This window comes from Dermacentor andersoni, chromosome 6, assembly GCF_023375885.2.
Source record: "Dermacentor andersoni chromosome 6, qqDerAnde1_hic_scaffold, whole genome shotgun sequence".
Classification (NCBI taxonomy): domain Eukaryota; kingdom Metazoa; phylum Arthropoda; class Arachnida; order Ixodida; family Ixodidae; genus Dermacentor; species Dermacentor andersoni.
In genome coordinates, this window is record NC_092819.1 from 110585292 (window position 1) to 110604373 (window position 19082).

Consider the following 19082-nt stretch of genomic DNA (forward strand, 5'->3'; position numbering starts at 1 on the left):
TTTCCTCTAATATTCGTCTTTATGCTGATGATTGCGTCTTATACGACGTGATTGACTCCCCGAATAGTTTTTAGCGATTAAACGATTCCTTTGTCTCTTCCGGTGCTTGGTGTGAAAAATGGAAAATGAACATTAATTTTTAAAGAACGGTTGTTTTGTCCTTCACGAAAAGAGCAGCACCCGTAATTGCGATATATTCCTTGAATGGGTCACCTTTAACCAGAGTTCGACAATACAAATACCTTGGCGTATCATTTACTCCCATTCTCTCATGGACTACACACATTGACCAAACATGTTCAAAGGCCCTAAAGCAGCTTGGATACCTGCGTCGTACTATGCCAAAAGCTCCGAAGGCAACTAAACATTTAATGTATAAAACTCTTGTTCGCCCCATTATCGATTATGCCGCAACGGTCTGGTCACCACATAACCAAAACAGCATAATCAAACTAGAAGCAGTTCAGAAAAAAGCCGTCCGTTTCATTTTACATCAGTATGACCGCTATTTTTCACCCTCGTCTGCCCTCCCTACGCTGAAACTAACATTACTTTCAGTACGTCGTGATGTGTAATCATTAAACTTTTTGCACAACATAATTAACAAGTCATATCACACTTCAAACACAGCTTCCATATCTTTCACCAAGCCTTCTTCTTGCACGCGTAATTTCCACGAGCTTAATCTTAACCCTCTCTATGCCCGTACAAATACTTTCAAGCACAGCTTCTTTCCCTGCACAATAGAAGTATGGAATTCCTTACCTGGCTGCCTTCGTTCACTCCCGATAAGCGAATTCGAAAGTGCTCTCTATGAAAACCAGTATGTGTAACTACTTAAATCAGGTTTAGTTTATACTTTATGTGTGCATATTGCTGTGTCGTTGCTTTTTATGAATCGATGAAAACAATTCGTAAGATGTTCTAAACGATTGTAACGATATTGTAAGAGTCATTGTTGATTTCACTTTATTTTTGTTCAACACTGTTTTTACCCACTCCTACAATAGCCCTCCTATGGGGCTGCAGTATGTACAAATAAATAAATACCGCTCACATTAAAATACAACCCTTTAAAAAACATGGTACCATTCTATGAGCAGTTTAATACTTCAGCCATTAACCTGGAAAGAATGTCACACTTGACCGGATTCTTCAAATACGCATATGTAGTCGCCTTGTATGAACATACTGTTGGTTCAGGAATGAAAGGACAAATGCCATTAGCAAAAGTACTTGTAGGGGCATACACTAAAATTAGGCACTGTTTCGAAAATCCTGTTGTGCAATAATGCTGAATGCAATTCACGCACTTATTTGTGTACTTGGGCATGGCCGCCTGTAAAAGATTGCAATGTGTAGTTCCTGTACATTTTGTTCAAAGTGAAGAAAGACGTGAAATTATGTCTGCACGTGTGCGCAGACTTTATTAGCCATGAAAGAAGCGTTGTCACAAAAATGAAGCTTTCAGTCTCTTTATTTTTTAAATGTTCATGAGAAAAAATTGTAATAAAATAAAATTTCGGGTCAGAAATTTCGTTAGGCAAGACATCTATTATCACTTCACCAATCTATGAATTTAAAGGCCCATAGGTAGGTGCATTAGAAACAATAAATAAAGAGAGCGAATTCAATTGTTAGTTGAGCGCACGCAATAAAATTGCGTCTGTTTCATCTCAAGCAGTTTGTCATATCAAACAGTTCATCTCTAGCAGCAAGTAGATTGTTTAATCCAAGTTTAGAAACCACAATTGATTTCCCTGTTACCGCAGAGACTTTAGGTGAAGCTTCTTCTTGAGCTGTACAGGATATCAATTATGTCTATTCTGATGTCTTACGGAATAGCGACACCATAAACTTGATAACTCAATATACTGCACATGTCAGCATAAATATAATTGGTGGTGACTTGAGAAAATCCAGCATTTTCTATTAGCTTAGCGGATTCCCTGTCAAGATGACAGTTAGCACAAGTGATCTTCCATAGTGGAGTTATAAGGCTTTGAAAGAGCCTTGGCCATGTCCGTTCTGGATGAGCGACATGCTCCAAGAAAATCAGTTGGCCTCCCTGCAAGATAAAAAAGGCCATGGTGAGAAAAGTATTCCACTAGTTTTTATAAAAGCAATGATTTTTATATCCTTCTAAAGAACACCTGCTGTGACCAATGACAAGGCAGACAGCCATCCCAAAAATATACATTCTAGCTTGAAAGAAAACTGGCACACAACGCTACAAACTAAAGTATTCGAGCCTGAGGTACAGTGTTAAAATCTATTATAAAGCAAGCACCTGGCAAGAATAACATGCAAAGAAGTGTTAAGGCTCGAAAGCAAAAACAAATCCTGCAACAAATTTATACACACTCAGAAAAAGTTCGCATTTTTTTAACCTGCATTTTCTCGCCATACATCAGCGCCAGTTTTCTTCCTCAAGCTACAATATTTCAAATGCTTTGGAGTTCGTAATGCCTAGTTAAGGGCACCATATTTTTGCTCAGAGATATTTTCATTGGGCCAAAGGAATATTAACCCGTATGGAAGAGAAAAAAAATGAAATGTGTCAAAAATGACAAAGCAGGACACAAAACCAGCGACGTCTTACAAACGGAGGTTCGGAGTAATCGCGATAATTCCGCATTGTCCCTTTTCGCGGCGATCCCGTGGGTCTTGCCATGTCTGATCACGTGGTAACGCGTCCATTGCTTGCCTCAACTGCCAACATTGCCTCCGTGTTTACAATGGGTGTGTATGATGCCGGTGCGGCTTAGCAAATCTCTGTTTCGGGATATAGCGCAGACGGTGACTTAGAGGACGACAAGAAGCTTTGGCCACAGATTCAGAGAACACGAAAAAACGCTTCCGCAGCTGATTAAGCTATTGTCCAAATGGCGCGAGCAGCGCATATGGTGCGTGTTCTAAAAGGGAGCTAAATATGTATCCCAAACTTTCCTCCGATGAAATAAATTAGAATTAGTGTTTTGATCTTTCTTTATTTGGCAAATATGTTGAACCACCAGGTCGTCATATTTCGGATAGTAAATTTTCTCAGTGACTTTGCTATTTTGATCATTTTCTGCTTAATCGCTTCTGTTGCTAATCTTTATCAATGAACTTCCTGCTGAAATTTCACCATCCATTCGTCTGTTTGCTGATGATTGCGTTCTCTACCGACGTATCTCTACTATTAACGATCAGTCATTGCTGCAAGATGATTTAACCTTAATCCAAAATTGGTGTTCGACCTGGCTCGTGCAGTTAAACGTATCAAAATGTAAGTTTCTGCACGTGTCTCATAAAAGATCTAACCTACACTTCTCATGCATGTTAAACACTACCGCGCTATCACAAGTGGATTCTTATGGGTATCTAGACATATAAATAACAAGTAATCTAAGCTGGTCAAAGCACATCGCGTCGCTCTCTGCAAGCGTTTGCAGATCACTATGTTTGATTAGACGATCACTCATGTTTGCTTCGCCCACGGTTAGGCTAATCGCATACGAAACTTTTATCCGTACCAAACTTGAATCATCATCATCATCATCATCACCAGCCTGGTTACGCCCACTGCAGGGCAAAGGCCTTTCCCATACTTCTCCAACTGCCCCGGTCATGTACTAATTGTGGCCATGTTGACCCTCCAAACTTCCTAATCTCATCCGCCCACCTAACTTTCTAACGCCCCCTGCTACGCTTCCCTTCCCTCGGAATCCAGTCCGTAACCCTTAATGACCATCGGTTATCTTCCCTCCTCATTACATGTCCTGCCCACGCCCATTTCTTTTCATTGATTTCAACTAAGATGTCATTAACCCGCGTTTGTTCCCTAACCCAATCTGCTCTTTTCTTATCCCTTAATGTTACACCAATCATTCTTCTTTCCATAGCTCGTTGCGTCGTCCTCAATTTAAGTAGAACCCTTTTCGTAAGCCTCCTGGTTTCTGCCCCGTACGTGAGTACTGGTAAGACACAGCTGTTATAAACTTTTCTCTTGAGGGATAATGGCAACCTGCCGTTCATGATCTCAGAATGCCTGCCAAACGCACCCCAGCCCATTCTTATTCTTCTGATTATTTCACTCTCATGATCCGGATCAGCAGTCACTACCTGTCCTAAGTAGATGTATTCCCTTACCACTTCCAGTGCCTCGCTACCTATCGTAAACTGCTGTTCCCTTCCGAGACTGTTAAACATTACTTTAGTTTTCTGCAGATTAATTTTAAGTCCCACCCTTCTGCTCTGCCTCTCCAGGTCAGTGAGCATGCATTGCAGTTGGTCCCCTGAGTTACTAAGCAAGGCAATATCATCAGCGAAGCGCAAGTTACTAAGGTATTCTCCAGTTACTCTTATCCCCAATTCTTCCGAATCCAGGTCTCTGAATACCTCCTGTAATCATGCTGTGAATAGCATTGGAGAGATCGGATCTCCCTGCCTGACGCCCTTCTTTATAGGGATTTTGTTGCTTTCTTTATGGAGGACTACAGTGGCTGTGGAGCCGCTATAGATATCTTTCAGTATTTTTACGTACGGCTCGTCTACACCCTGATTCCGCAATGCATCCATGACTGCTGAGATTTTGACTGAATCAAACGCTTTCTCATAATCAATGAAAGCTATATATAATGGTTGGTTATATTCCGAACATTTCTCTATCACCTGATTGATAGTGTGAATATGATCTATTGTTGAGTAGCCTTTACGGAATCATGCCTGGTCCTTTGGTTGACGGAAGCCTAAGGTGTTCCTGATTCTATTTGCGATTACCTTAGTAAATACTTTGTAGGCAACGGACAGTAATCTGATCGGTCTATAATTTTTCAAGTCTTTGGCGCCCCCTTTCTTATGGATTAGGATTATGTTAGCGTTCTTCCAAGATTCCGGTACGCTCGAGGTCATGAGGCATTGCGTATACAGGGTGGCCAGTTTTTCTAGAACAATCTGCCCACCGTCCTTCAACAAATCTGCTGTTACCTGATCCTCCCCAGCTGCCTTCCCCCTTTGCATATCTCCCAAGGCTTTCTTTACTTCTTCCGGCGTTACCTTTGGGATTTTGAATTCCTCTAGACTATTCTCTCTTCCATTATCATAGTGGGTTCCACTCGTACTGTATAAATCTCTATAGAACTCCTCAGCCACTTGAACTATCTCATCCATATTAGTAATGATATTGCCGGCTTTGTCTCTTAACGCATACATCTGATTCTTGCCAATTCCTAGTTTCTTCTTCTCTGCTTTTAGGCTTCCTCCGTTCCTGAGAGCTTGTTCAATTCTATCCATATTATACTTCCTTATGTCAGCTGTCTTACGCTTGTTGATTAACTTCGAAAGTTCTGCCAGTTCTATTCTAGCTGTACGGTTAGAGGCTTTCATACATTGGCGTTTCTTGATCAGATCTTTCGTCTCCTGCGATAGCTTACTGGTATCCTGTCTAACAGAGTTACCACCGACTTCTATTGCACACTCCTTAATGATGCCCACAAGATTGTCGTTCATTGCTTCAACACTGAGGTCCTCGTCCTGAGTTAAAGCCGTATACCTGTTCTGTAGCTTGATCTGGAATTCCTCTATTTTCCCTCTTACCGCTAACTCATTGATCGGCTTCTTATTTACCAGTTTCTTCCGTTCCCTCGTCAGGTCTAGGCTAATTCGAGTTCTTACCATCCTGTGGTCACTGCAGCGCACCTTACAGAGCACGTCCACATCTTGTATGATGCCAGGGTTAGCGCAGAGTATGAGGTCTATTTCATTTCTAGTCTCGCCGTTCGGGCTCCTCCACGTCCACTTTCGCCTATTCCGCTTGCGGAAGAAGGTATTCATTATCCTCATATTATTCTGTTCCGCAAACTCTACTAATAACTCTCCCCTGCTATTCCTAGTTCCTATGCCATATTCCCCCACTGCCTTGTCTCCAGCCTGCTTCTTGCCTACCTTGGCATTAAAGTCGCCCATTAGTATAGTGTATTTAGTTTTCACTCTACCCATTGCCGATTCCACGTCTTCATAGAAGCTTTCGACTTCCTGGTCATCATGACTGGATGTAGGAGCGTAGGCCTGTACAATCTTCTTTTGTACCTCTTATTAAGTTTCGCAAGACCTGCCACCCTCTCGTCAATGCTATAGAGTTCCTGTATGGTAGCAGCTATATACTTATTAATCAGGAATCCGACTCCTAGTTCTCTTCTCTCCGCTAAGCCCCGGTAGCACAGGACGTGCCCGCTTTTCAGCACTGTATATGCTTCTTTTGGCCTCCTAACTTCACTGAGCCCTATTATATCCCATTTACTGCCTTCTAATTCCTCCAATAGCACTGCTAGACTCGCCTCACTAGACAACGTTCTAGCGTTAAACGTTGCCAGGTTCATATTCCAATGGCGGCCTGTCCGGAGCCAGTGATTCTTACCACCCTCTGCTGCGTCGCAGGTCTGACCGCCGCCGTGGTCAGTTGCTTCGCAGCTGCTGGGGACTGAGGGCCGGCGTTGGATTGTTGTGTTTACATAGGAGGTTGTGGCCAAATATTGCACCAGGGTGGCCAATCCTGCTCTGGTGAGGGAGTGCGTTACCGGTTCTGGTCACCGGGATCAGGCCACACTCCAGGCCTGTTTGTGCAATTTTTATCAACACGCGGATTATTTTTTTTAATCCGGTGGAAAATTGCCGGCACCGGGATTTGAACCACGGACCTCTTGCGCGCGAGGCGGGTGTTCCACCTCTACGCCAGCGCTGGGTGCCTCATGGGTGCCCTCATGAACCTCATGGGTGCCAAAATGGACCATGGTACATGGGTCAAAAGATGTGTACCGCTCTTCGATAAGAGCTTTGACTTAAGCCTTGGTAGGTAGGTATTTGTCACTCGGAATTTACCGCTCTACATGACGAAAACCCCGCCCTAATTTTGCCCAAAGCTCAGCGTAATGAAACGCACGTCACAAGGCTTCCCCAAGGAGAGCAAGCCGACGCTTTAGCAGGTTTCGGGAGAAATGCGCGGGCTATGTGGCGCTTTTCAGTGAACGTGTTTCACGCCGATACTTTAGCGGCTGCGTCATGAATGCACTGTGTATGTGCTGCCCATCAATAAACCTCTTGCAAACCTAGGTCGCTCAATATGCGCCCCTAGGTGTACGGCAAGCGAGGGAACAATCAGTGTTCGCAGGTAGCGGTGCGCCACGCTTCTCGCTCCTTAGGCAACGCGGGGATTTCCCGGCAGCGTTACTAGATGGCGCAGTGTTTCCAGAAATAAGTTCACGCACAGGATACGCGGTGGCAGCGCTGGATAGCGCAGAGTGTTCTTAGAAAAGAGCGAGAGAGGAGTCCCGCTGCTGTAAATGTCTCACACATGACTGGGTCTATGATGTCAATAGCTTGTGTCAATATACTGATTCAATGCTAAACGCATTACCGTCCATAGTGTAATAGGCTCTGCCGAATTTCAGAGCATCCCTGCCTCTCTCTTTATTTCCTCCTCCTCCATCGAATTTCAGTGCGTTAGAATTCTTTGTCTACTTCGCTCACTTTCTGGTGGCTATCTATCTATCTATCTATCTATCTATCTATCTATCTATCTATCTATCTATCTATCTATCTATCTATCTATCTATCTATCTATCTATCTATCTATCTATCTATCTATCTATCTATCTATCTATCTATCTATCTATCTATCTATCTATCTATCTATCTATCTATCTATTTATCTATCTATCTATCTATCTATCTATCTATCTATCTATCTATCTATCTATCTATCTATCTATCTATCTATCTATCTATGTTTGTATGACGATCTTTGTACCTAACTGATTTCCCGCCTACCTCGGTCACTGCGGTAGCCAGTGGTCGAATATGTAGCTTATCGAGTGCTTTCCTGAGATAACAGGGTTCGAAATCAACCATCGTACCAACTTGCGTCATTGTGCATGTGGCAATTTGTGGATACGTACCGCTCTTCAACGAACCTCTTTCACGCTGACATCGGTCACTGTCGATGCGGGTCTAGGTAGGTAAATTCGTTCGAAGAAACTTTTCAATGTTGACTTGGGCATGTGCCACTCGATCTGTCCCAGTCGCGAATCAACCTCTTTCATGAAAACTTGAGTCACGGGGTACGTGACTCTGGATATGTGCCGCTTAACAATTGCGAAAAATATCAAATAAATTTATTCGGCGCGGAGCGGAATCGAGCCCACGTCACAAGATTCCCTAAGCCGTCACACTAGCAGGCCACAACCAAACGCGCTGGGTAGGCACCGCTTTCGATAAACACCTCGACATCTTGGGTAACTGAGTATTTGCCACTACGAGAAGTTAATTTGAGGGATCGCCAGCCGTTTGTGCACTGGCGCGAGAGAGAAAACCTGGGGGCTTTTGCTCCTTGAATATATGACTCTGCCTAGGCACTATTGAGGAGGTTTCTTAGCGCGTCTTGTGGGCGAGTGGGGTCGAGTTTGTTTACGCTCGGACGCTGGCTGCCGTCGAGGTAAAATAGTGAAGCAGCGGGCACTGATGCCCGATTCGGCGACCGCTGTGTCGGGCAGACGGTCTCGCACCTGCGGCGTACGTGCTAAGTCAGTCGTGGTCGATCATAGCTTGCGAACGTAGTACAGCCCGGGCCGCATATATTTGAAACATAGAAGGCAAAGCGCCTTAGCAAGTCTGTCGGACGTACCTTCAGAGGCAAAGATGTTACTGGTGTTACAGAAGTCGTGGGGCGCGTTAGTGCTGAACTTATCATCACAATTTGGCGGCTGGGCGTAATTATATTTATTAAATCATATTTTTTACTCATTGTAACAGCGTGCCGTTATTCCGCATTATTGGCGGCGCCTCCAGGACACCAAAGCGGCAACGGGGACACCAAAGCTAGAACCCAGACTGGTCTCTGGGTTGAGACTCGCCGAGGCAGCGGGTGCCCAACCCGCGGGCCACCCTGCTTCCAGCTTTGATCCCCCCGCTACCCCTTCGGTGCCCTGGAGATCCTGCGCCGCCTACTTCATGCCGTTTACATGTGCCCTCCTGGAGCAGTGCGTGTAAATAAGTGCAATCCATTGTCGCGAAGAAAAAAAGTGACTCGCGACCTATACAACATCAGTCATAACCTTGCCCCTTCAGACACAGCGATCACCAAATGGGGCGTCCGTGCCCACTGCCTCACCGCGTGGGATGTCAGCGGAGCGTAAACTCTACCACACTCCTCCATGTCGGCATGTCTAGGGCAAACGCATACGACACGCGCTAAGAAATCTCCTCTGTAGTGGTGAAGCAGAGTCATATATTCAAGGAGCAAAAGCTCCCAGATTTTCTCTCTCGCGCCCGCTCTTTCTCGCGCCAGCGCACAAACGGCTGGCGATCCCTCAAATGAACGTCTCGTTTTCCCACTGGGTGTGCGGCAAACGAGGAAAAAATTGTCAGCCCTCGCAGGCTCCAGTGCGCCACATTTTTTGTCTCGGAGGTCACGTATGGACTGCTCAGTAGCACCATTAGATGGCGCAGCGTGTCCAGAAAGAAGTGAGAGAGAGGAGCCCGATTGTCGCGTTACACGTTTCTCAACGTTTGCACTCGCCTTGCACTTCGGAGCCTATGCTCAGGTTTCGCTGCGGCAGCGCTAGGTAGCGTTGAGTGCTCCTAGGGAAACGCGGAAGAGGAGGCTCGCTACGGTACACGCCTTGTGCTTAACTCGTTTTGACGGTGGCAATAGGTCGTGCCCCTATGTTTATTCAATGCTAACGCATTACAGTGGACAGTCATCGTGAGATGTGTTCAGGTGCAGTTTTTTTATTGACTGATTTCTTAGACCGTGCTGCCATTTATTTCAGTTTTGCAGTGCCATGACGGTCTAATTCTTTATGCTGGCAATTTATATTTATTGGTTTGTTTATGGGCATTGTTTCAATTTTTTGTACCGCCCTAAGAGTATCATCACTTTGTTATAAGATGTCTTGACACTTAGTTAGGCATCCTTTGCTTTTATGTCGAGCCCCTCGGCTAGAACGTACTATTTTTCATTTTATAAGGATCGTCGTATAACAAATATAACCATTTACGCAACAACCGTAATACATCTTGCTAGTCGGCAATCACCTCAAAATAATGGATTCAGCCTCACTGTTTGAGCGAAATAGTACCTAGCGATCACGTGAGGTTTTTATAACGTTGGGTAATATTACTTAGGAAGGAGTACTTCAATCAGAACTATAAAGTCACGCTAGCTTAGCGGAAAGGATTCTCTCTTTCTCTATAAAGGTGGAGAAAATTTCGCAAGTTTTTTGCGTAATGGGGACTTCCGTACAGTGCATTTTTATTCATAATGGTGGTAACCTAAAATAAACGCCTACCTTGACAAGTACTCGTTTTGCTTCCTCGAGAACTTTCCTCCCATCTTGAACTGAGCACAGGAGATACGTGAACAAAACCACATCGAATTGTTCATTCTCAAGCTCGTTCATGTTTTCCCCGTGGCACTCAACCAAGCGTTCCAATTCAATCTGCGTAGAAAAAAAGATATTAAAAGTGTGATAAGAACATGTTAATGAAGTCAAACGACACTAAACAGCATAGAAACAGTATTGCACATTATAAAGATTTAGTATTGCTGTGTATAGCAAGTCATACGGACAGTTTCTACTTTGAATCTTCGTGTGTGATATTTTTTTTATGGTCACCAAAATATAGAGTTAGACTTCTAGAAACGTACAAAGTAATCAAACGTTAGTGGCGTTAGCAATCACATCAGTGGGTAATATTATAGCCTCGACTATGTCGCATCATCTGTAGGTAGTGACCCTCGGTCATCCTTCTTTAGTTCGTGTATGTGACCACGCCGAGCTACATTTAGCATATTCGTGACGTTTTTCTTAAGTAGCTTTTCCCTGGATCTTAATGTGCCTGTGTTCGCGCCTTCTTTTTGCTCCCTACACTGGCTAGCACAACACAGCGCCTATTTTGCATTTACGGACAATTTCTCTTCGTGAGTTGCCTCAATATGTTAATGAATAAGTACTCTTTGGCGTTTACCCCCGAGAAACAATGTCTGTCCCGTAGTGCCTTGTAACTTGGAAATAAATGCGTAACTAGGTCAAGCTATTTATTGGTCCTAATAGTGTCACTGCAGATGACTGGTAGCTTTTGTATTAATGAAAAACAAAATGGTCACGTCACCGTCGCCCTGACATATTGATTCGGTGCAATAAAACGTTTAACTTTATACTCGCGAAAATGATAATGAGCAGATGGAACAAAGAAAACAGTGACAGGAGCTAGGGGACAATAACCAGCAATAACAGAAAAGAAGGTGTTCAGAAGCGGATCGGAAACGACGTTAGAGGGTGACGCTGGATAAAATGCATGCATGCTGCCGTACCCGGCGACCTGTACGCACTGCACGCTGGAACTAGCACAGCAGAGAAAGAAAGAATATGGCGGAGATAAAGAGCCCGCAGCTATGGTGACGCGGGGAGAACGAGACACCCATATCGAAGGAGACGCATGTTCCCAGCCGGCACAGAAGAGACGCATGTTGTCCCATTCAGAATAAAATGTTGGACAGAACGCAGCGAAGGAACAATACTATGCCCGGGCTGGGTGTGGAATGGAATTGGTCTTGGAACATTGTGATATGGCCTAAGCAGGATAGACGTGATAAGCGACAAGAAACGCTACAGAAATTCTGAGCATTGTCCGCTACTGCTTAAGCCTTCTTTGGCTCCGGAAAGAGCGATGGGTGGACGTGCGTAAGCTAGCAACATAAGTAAGGGAAACCGAAGTAACCGACCAACCAGAGAACGCTTTCACATTAGTAGGCAATTCCCAGATTTTCGTTTGCATTTTCGTATCGGGTACGTTTGTAGTCTTTTTCGTGGGCCGATTCCAAGACTGCCACCGATATGTGCCACTGGTTATGTGCCCTTTGGAGGAATTCTCGCTATGATGTTCATAGTATATATAAGCACAGAGATAACGTCAGGTCGTAGTGACGATGAAAGAAAACGTATTGCAATGCTGTCAGTCACGAAGTTAATTTTTTTATTCAGCAAGCTTGTGCCCTTCGTTCATCACGCTCGCATACATTTACTTCCAGCGTGTGCTCCCCATTAGGGCGCAAGATTCAGAACACGCGGGACAGTTGCAGCGCGTGATTTTTGACTGCGCCTTGATATGCGTTTGTTGGTGCCTCCTTGTGGCTGCACAAACTGGGTAGGCTACCCCAGTATTATAAATTTTTTTGTACACGCAGCCCCGAAAACCTGCGGCGCCGAACGGAAAGCATGGATATCTCTACATCGAGTGGGTTTTAGGCGCTCAAGGGTACTACACCTCTTAGCAATCTCTGCCGAAGTTTTCTCACACCGGTGAGCATCATGATACTCGGCTCTAAATTTGCAAGTGCCGGCTTGGATGTGTTTATTAGAACCTTTCACGCGAATATTGCAGTAACACTGCCTAGTTCGTGAAGTAAAATACCCTTGACTTCAGCAGATGACTAAAGCGGATGTGGCGCATTCCAATAAGCTTCCGGTGAATCGTGTCGAATTTTCGGTCAGGCATCCTTAGTTTATCCGAGTATCCGAACATGGCTGCTTAAACAGTCGATACAAATGCATGCAGTTACTGAGAAGAGCACGAATAACAAATGCTTTGATGTAGATTAGGCGGACAAGAAATGTGAATGCACATATTGCTGTGTATTTAGCGTAATTCGGGAATAGATTACGGCGCATTTAAATTGATGAATGGGATTTGACGTGATTAACGTAGTTCCATTTATCGTATCGGCGACTTGAGAACATTAGGTCAGTTTTAGGCTGCCATTGTTTTTCGGTCTTGAACCCTGAACATGCCTTATGATTTTGTTTTTCATATTAACTGCGTCACTAAAGAGTTCAAAAAGAGCAGATAAATACAAAAGGTCGAAGCAAGTTTTGATGCCCCACGTTGTTTCTACAACAAACAATGATGAATGCCACAGAAACTATGCCAGACTTCCGCAGTTCAATTTCGGTATCATGGCGATAGCTGGTCATAGGTACTACCATACTTTGAATATGATATTGCTCATAGGTGCGTCACCGTAAATCGTAGAAATATCGCGGGAAATTCCTAGATATTATATCTTTAAGCTTTTCAGTTTCAGTTTTATGTTTAAATATGTGTTCCATGCTAGCCAAACTGAAGATGGCGTGAGTGGCAGACTAGGGAACCAGGGAGCGCAACGCTGGTAATCAGTGCGTTGTTTTATGTGCAAGCGTGGGAAAAATGATGCTTCTTTACTAACAGAATTACCGAATCTCCATTGATTCTAAGGACAAACAAACAAATTTGGTACCTCGTCCAACAATTCATGCAATACACTCTGGGTCTAACAAGTGAAATTAGTGCCGGTGGAATGAGAGCAATAAATAAACACGAGTGAGGCTTCTTATTTGCCGTGTATTGTGACAAAATGTTCTCAATTACCTTATTTCACCTCATTGGTGCGATATCACGAAGTCTGGCAATAAACAAAGTTCTCTTTTTTTACGGTTCTTATAATGCGCGCATCATTGTGCGTGGTTTGGATATATTTCTCTCTGGAATTTATTGCTTTCTTTCAAACCTAAAATGATTGATGTTGATTCGGGTGCCTAAATGACTATTATATGCATTTATTGTGACTGCTGTGTGGCACCTCCCGGCCCACGATGCTAAAATGTGTGATCTTTTTTCGCCATGTCCTCTTGGAAGTACGGAGGCCAAGCGATGGCACATGGCGGTTGCCCCATGGATTACAGTCATGAGCAACTACCTATGAATTCACGTTTCCTCGACTTAATGTACGGCTGACACCTTACCTGACGCTATTACGTCACCAGATGTTACCACCCTTCAGATCATAGCCTTCGTCAGGGCATGACAGCTACACAGGCAAATGAGTGAGTGCAAAATTTATTTAGGTCCTCGGGATAAAGAATTAAATCAATCCCGCGGCTCCACCCAGGTCGGGGCCGGTAGACAGAATTCTTCGGCGACGGTCCGGACCCTCTGCACAGCCTTGAGCTGAGTGATGAGCTCTGTGCTTTTGAGCACTGAGTCCCAGAAGGACTGGTCAGGAAAGTCCATGCCCGCGTTTGCAGGGCACAGCCAGACCATGTGTTTGAACTTTCGTGGCCGCAGTGTAGGCATTCAGTAGAAAGGCCGGCATTGATCCTGCTTAGTGTCGCTGATGTGATGTATTCTGTTTCATCCCGCGCACACAAAATTTTCAAAGACAGGCGGTTGCTCCAAATCTCGTAGATGCATTCCTGTCAAGGCGTACACCCTAAGAGATTCGTCTTTCCTCTGCGTGTGAATTTCCAGCCTTATTTCCTGCTTGCGACAACGTTGCATGTTTATGAAACCAATTTTAACATCTCCATACTTATTGCTTGTGCCTCTTTTATTTACTATTTGTGGTCTAATCAGCTACTTCCCCCCTTGCGTGTCGCGAAATTCAATACTTCATCTTACTTCCTGATCGCTTGGGGTCATCCTAAAAAAGCTACTGCCCGTGTCGTGAATCAGCGTCCAGCCGATGTTGCTACGAAATCGCTGAAATGTATCCCGTCGTACACAAAAGCACCCTCGCGGCCTGCTCGACGCGCTTCCCGGATGTTTTCATTGACCGTAAAATTTATTGCATTTGCTAGCGCCCATATTTCCCTGTTTACTGCAAGCACCGTCCTTTTTCTTGCATACATCTGTCCATGAATCACTGGCACCGTGCGCATTGCATTTTGAACTTCCTTTGAAGCATCCCGCATTTCAGTAATGCTTTGGCTGTTTGCTTCGTGATCCCTCTCCCCCGTCTCTGCAGTATGTCATCACTCTACCTATTTTCACCGCAAGGTGTCTCTCCTCCATTGTGTTCCACCTGTGTTCCTTGATTTTCACTATCGCTTCCCTGTGAGGCTTCGAAGGAGCTCCCTAATCTCGACTCGCTCGCCCGTACCTGTCCTGTTTATTATCACCGGCTGCATTTTACGCATCTTTGAATCCCAAACGGTACTATCCAATCCCGAATGTTTGAATCCCAAATGCGATTGTATATGCACCTTCAACAATTAGCATTGCAGTTGTATTATTTACTTTATAAGATGGCACGTAGTGTAGCAGTTACACAGTATCGTGCCACTTGTCACAAGGTTTGCGATGCCCACCCCATAGCGTTCATACACGCAAACTTTTATTGAAGTGCTCTTATTTTCAGTAGGTGTCACATCTTATCATGCCATGTGTCAAGCCATGTGACGCGTGTGCCGCGTACACTGAATGCCTGTGTTTGCAATTCGGTAAATATTATTGCGCCTCCTCGGTAGGTGCGAATCGCTAGTGTAGAAGATAATCGTAGAGCTACGCGGTCGGCTGCAACCTGGCGACGTCAGGCCCAGGAGACGGCTGCGCAAAAAGTAGCACAAGCCGCAGCTTACCATTAACGCCTTGTGGACAGTTAAGTTCGCTCTCTTGAAAACTACGCGCAATGGCTTCGCAGCAAACACGCTGGCCGACAGCTTCGTCGCGAAGACCCTGAAATACTTCCTGTCGCAAATGCAGTCCTGCAGCTTTGCTGTTAACGGCTTCAAGTGCGTACTGCTTAAAATCAGGCACGACAGCAGTTAACCCTCTTCAAGCGCTTTACGGTGATCCCCTAAGGAGCCCCTGCTCCAGCCTACGTGGTGACAGGGCTGCGTACGCCTCCGACTGGGTGACTGTGCAGGCTTGCGACTTATTTGTTTTAGATAAGCTAACGCGACCAAAAAGTCTAGCAATTAGAATCAGTCTGAAGAGACATGACTGAGCGAAGAAATATGACCCACCTGAATGTAGAACTAAGCTACAGACAACACCTTTATGGATGTTTTTATGAAAGAAAACATCGCACTTCAGAAAAATTTCGTCCTGGTCTCGCATTAGAACCCCGAACCAAATATTTTTCGCAGTGGTCGCTCAACCATCTGAGCTAACCAGAAAAGTAGTACATCGCAGCATGAAGGCGATGTAATTGACAACTCGAAACGTAGCACAAGATGGACACTGAATATGGCAATTCATCCCTGCGCGCTCCCACAAGGTGCAGGAGGGTTCACAAAAGAAGAAATTTTCATCCACCCGAATGTATTGGGAAGCGAAAAAGTAAATTCGAACTGCTTTCTCAGAAAGCAGGCTTCCCACTTGAGGAAAACTTATTCCTAGTCGTGGATTCTAACCTGGTACCAATGCCAATCTAGTATGGATAAACTGCTTCTGCTACTCACTAATAACAACCGCCGCAATGAGCTAGCAATTGACGTAAATTAGCGACCTGCTTGATAACAGGCGACAGATCGAAATGGCTTTGCCACCTATCCTCCCGGGCAGCTTGTGTAGCTATTTCAACTTTTCGCCTCTCCTTCATCAATGGTGGCAAAACCCATGCCACAGTCGCTGTCGACGGTAATGCGTGGGCAACAAATTTCTATAGCAAAACAGCGAATTGTCACCGTCGAAACGAGGTATGCACGGGGCGTGTGAAGCAGCAGGACTGTTTTTTCGCGCTTCCCTAGCAAAACTCGGCGCCATCTATCAGCGCCGCCACGAAGCTTGCGCCTGACCTGCGAAATGTGGGGCACGTGCGAACGCAGACAAACGCGCAGTGGAGTAACCAGGCTCGTACTTCTTTTTCTGACACGCTGCGTCATCAAGTGGCAGTGCCGCGAATTCCATGCGTGCCCTCGAAGACGAGAAGCGTGGCGCGCCAGTGCCCGCGAACGCTCAAAATTACGCATCGCTTTGCGTCCACTCAGTCGAGCGTACTAGTAAACCGAGTTGCAAGGATGCCGTTGAACAGTGGCGCAAGCCCAGTGCTTTCGTGGCGCCGCTTGCTGAGGCGTTGGCATTAAAGAAGTTCAATCAGAAACGGCACAGTGGAACTGCATTTGTAGGGTTGCCTGCCACTGCATTGGATTGCTATCCTTCAGGAATGACTGTGGTGAGTGGGATTCCGCTCAGCATAGGATAAATTTGAGGATGCATTTTTATTATTTGAGAGCGCCGCATTCCATACATAACTAGTTCGCTGAAGAATGATACACACCTATTCTCACATGATCGGTAACCAAAGTTGGCATAAATAAGCAGCTTACACACCTCCCACATGAATTAGGCATCATAGACAAAAACCTAGAATACCTCATGGTTGAGGTTGTAGTACCAACTTCACACAAAAATCAAAGGAACAATAGCTTATTCGTACTCAACATCTACAGCAATCCGAAACACCATAAAGAACACTTCAAGAGATTATTCGAAAAGGCTACTAACCTAGCTGGAACTAGCCCTCTGATTATATTAGGAGACTTCAATGCAGCGCACGAGCTATGGGGCTACGTTACGACGAATGCCGAGGGCAGGAATCTGTGGAACCACGCGGACGAACTAGACCTGGTCTTAATCACGGATAAGACATATCTACAAGGGTTGGCAATTCTGTCTGCAGAGACACCACACCTGACCTTACGTTCGTTAAGAACACAGAGCATGTTTCATGGACTAACACAAAGATGAATTTTGGCAGCGATCATTACGTAATAGAAGTCAAACTGGAAGTTGAAAAAGGCCGAACTGGAGAATTCGAGGTCGTAGATTGGGACCTCTTTCGTAAGTTAAGAGCCCAAAGCGGAAAAGAAACCACCAAACTCAATCTCAGAGGCTGGTGCGAGGGCATCAGAAGGGACAACAAAACAGCGTCCGAATGAATTGTCACAGACACTAATGTAGACGCAATGGACTCGAAACTTGCCCACTTAATAGAAGCCAAGGAAGCCATAACCCGAAGGTGGCGGGCCCAAAGGCTAAATCATAGGCTGAGAAAAAGAATCGCAGAACTTAACAAACAAATCGAACAATACTATAACACCCTCTGCCAGCAACAGTGGGACGAGTTTTGTGAGTCAATCGATGGGCAAATCAAGAACGGCAAGGCGTGGCAATTGATCAAGCCTCTGCTGGATGAAAAAGGCACTAAAGCCAACCAGAGACACAGCCTTGCCCGAGCTATACGCGTAGCCTTTAAGGATCAGCTCATCGAAACAGTTACCAAACAACTAATTGACAAATACCTAACAGTTAGAAATGAGCAGGACCAGCCACTTCCATCAGAATGCAGGGGAGCCGCTCAACCTGAACTCGACCAACCCTTCACCATATCCGAAATCCGGAGGGTGTTAAGTGAACTAAATCGAAAGTCAGCCCCCGGTCCTGATGGAGTAACAAACAGATCACTTAGAAATCTCGATGAGCCGTCAATTGAATCGCTGACAGACTTCATCAATGAAGCATGGATCTCAGGCGAAGTCCCAGAAGAATGGAAAACTTCGCAGGGTATACTAATACCGAAACCGGGTAATCCGCCAAGCTTGGACAACTTAAGGCCAATATCACTTACATCATGCGTGGTGAAGGTCGGTGAACACGCAAACCTTAACAGGCTAAAAGACCACTTAGAGGACAATAATATATACACTCACAACGTGCTGGGCTTTAGGTCCGCACTTTCCACGCAGGATGCCATGAAGCAAATTAAACACCACATACTCGACGGATATTCTAGAAATACTAAGGCCATACTGGGATCAGACTTGGTAAAAGCGTTCGACAGCATCAAGCATGAGTACGTCCTCCGAACGACAGAAGACATTGGACTCGGGTCGAGGATGTTTAAATACATCAAATCTTTTCTCGAAGCACGCACCGAGAAGATAAAGGTCGGAGACACAAACTCGGAAGTGGTTCAGCTCGGAGATCGAGGAACCCCCCAATGATCGGTGATCTCTCCCGTCCTTTTCAACATGTGCATGATTGGTCTGTCCAGAAAGCTGGGCAAGATTAACGGCATTGACCATACCATATATGCTGATGATCTCACTGTATGGTGTGCTGGTGGCAGTGAAGGACAGATACAGGACGCACTGACAGAAGGGATCAAGACGGTGGAAGAATACCGGAGGCGCACTGGACTCCGGTGCTCTCCACATAAATCGGAGTTGCTACTTTATATACGTGAAAAGGGGGGCAGGTCTAAGGGCTGGAAACCTCTATCG

At 45.1% G+C, this 19082-nt stretch overlaps 1 long non-coding RNA gene across 1 annotated transcript; it reads right to left on the bottom strand.

The window, feature by feature from the left end:
- Nucleotides 1-1459: 1459 nt before the first annotated feature.
- Nucleotides 1460-10474, bottom strand: LOC129382348 (uncharacterized). The gene is made up of 2 exons (XR_008610427.1): nucleotides 10329-10474; nucleotides 1460-2068 (listed from the first exon to the last, which is right to left on the bottom strand). It is a non-coding gene; the product is annotated as an uncharacterized lncRNA (long non-coding RNA).
- Nucleotides 10475-19082: the final 8608 nt, after the last annotated feature.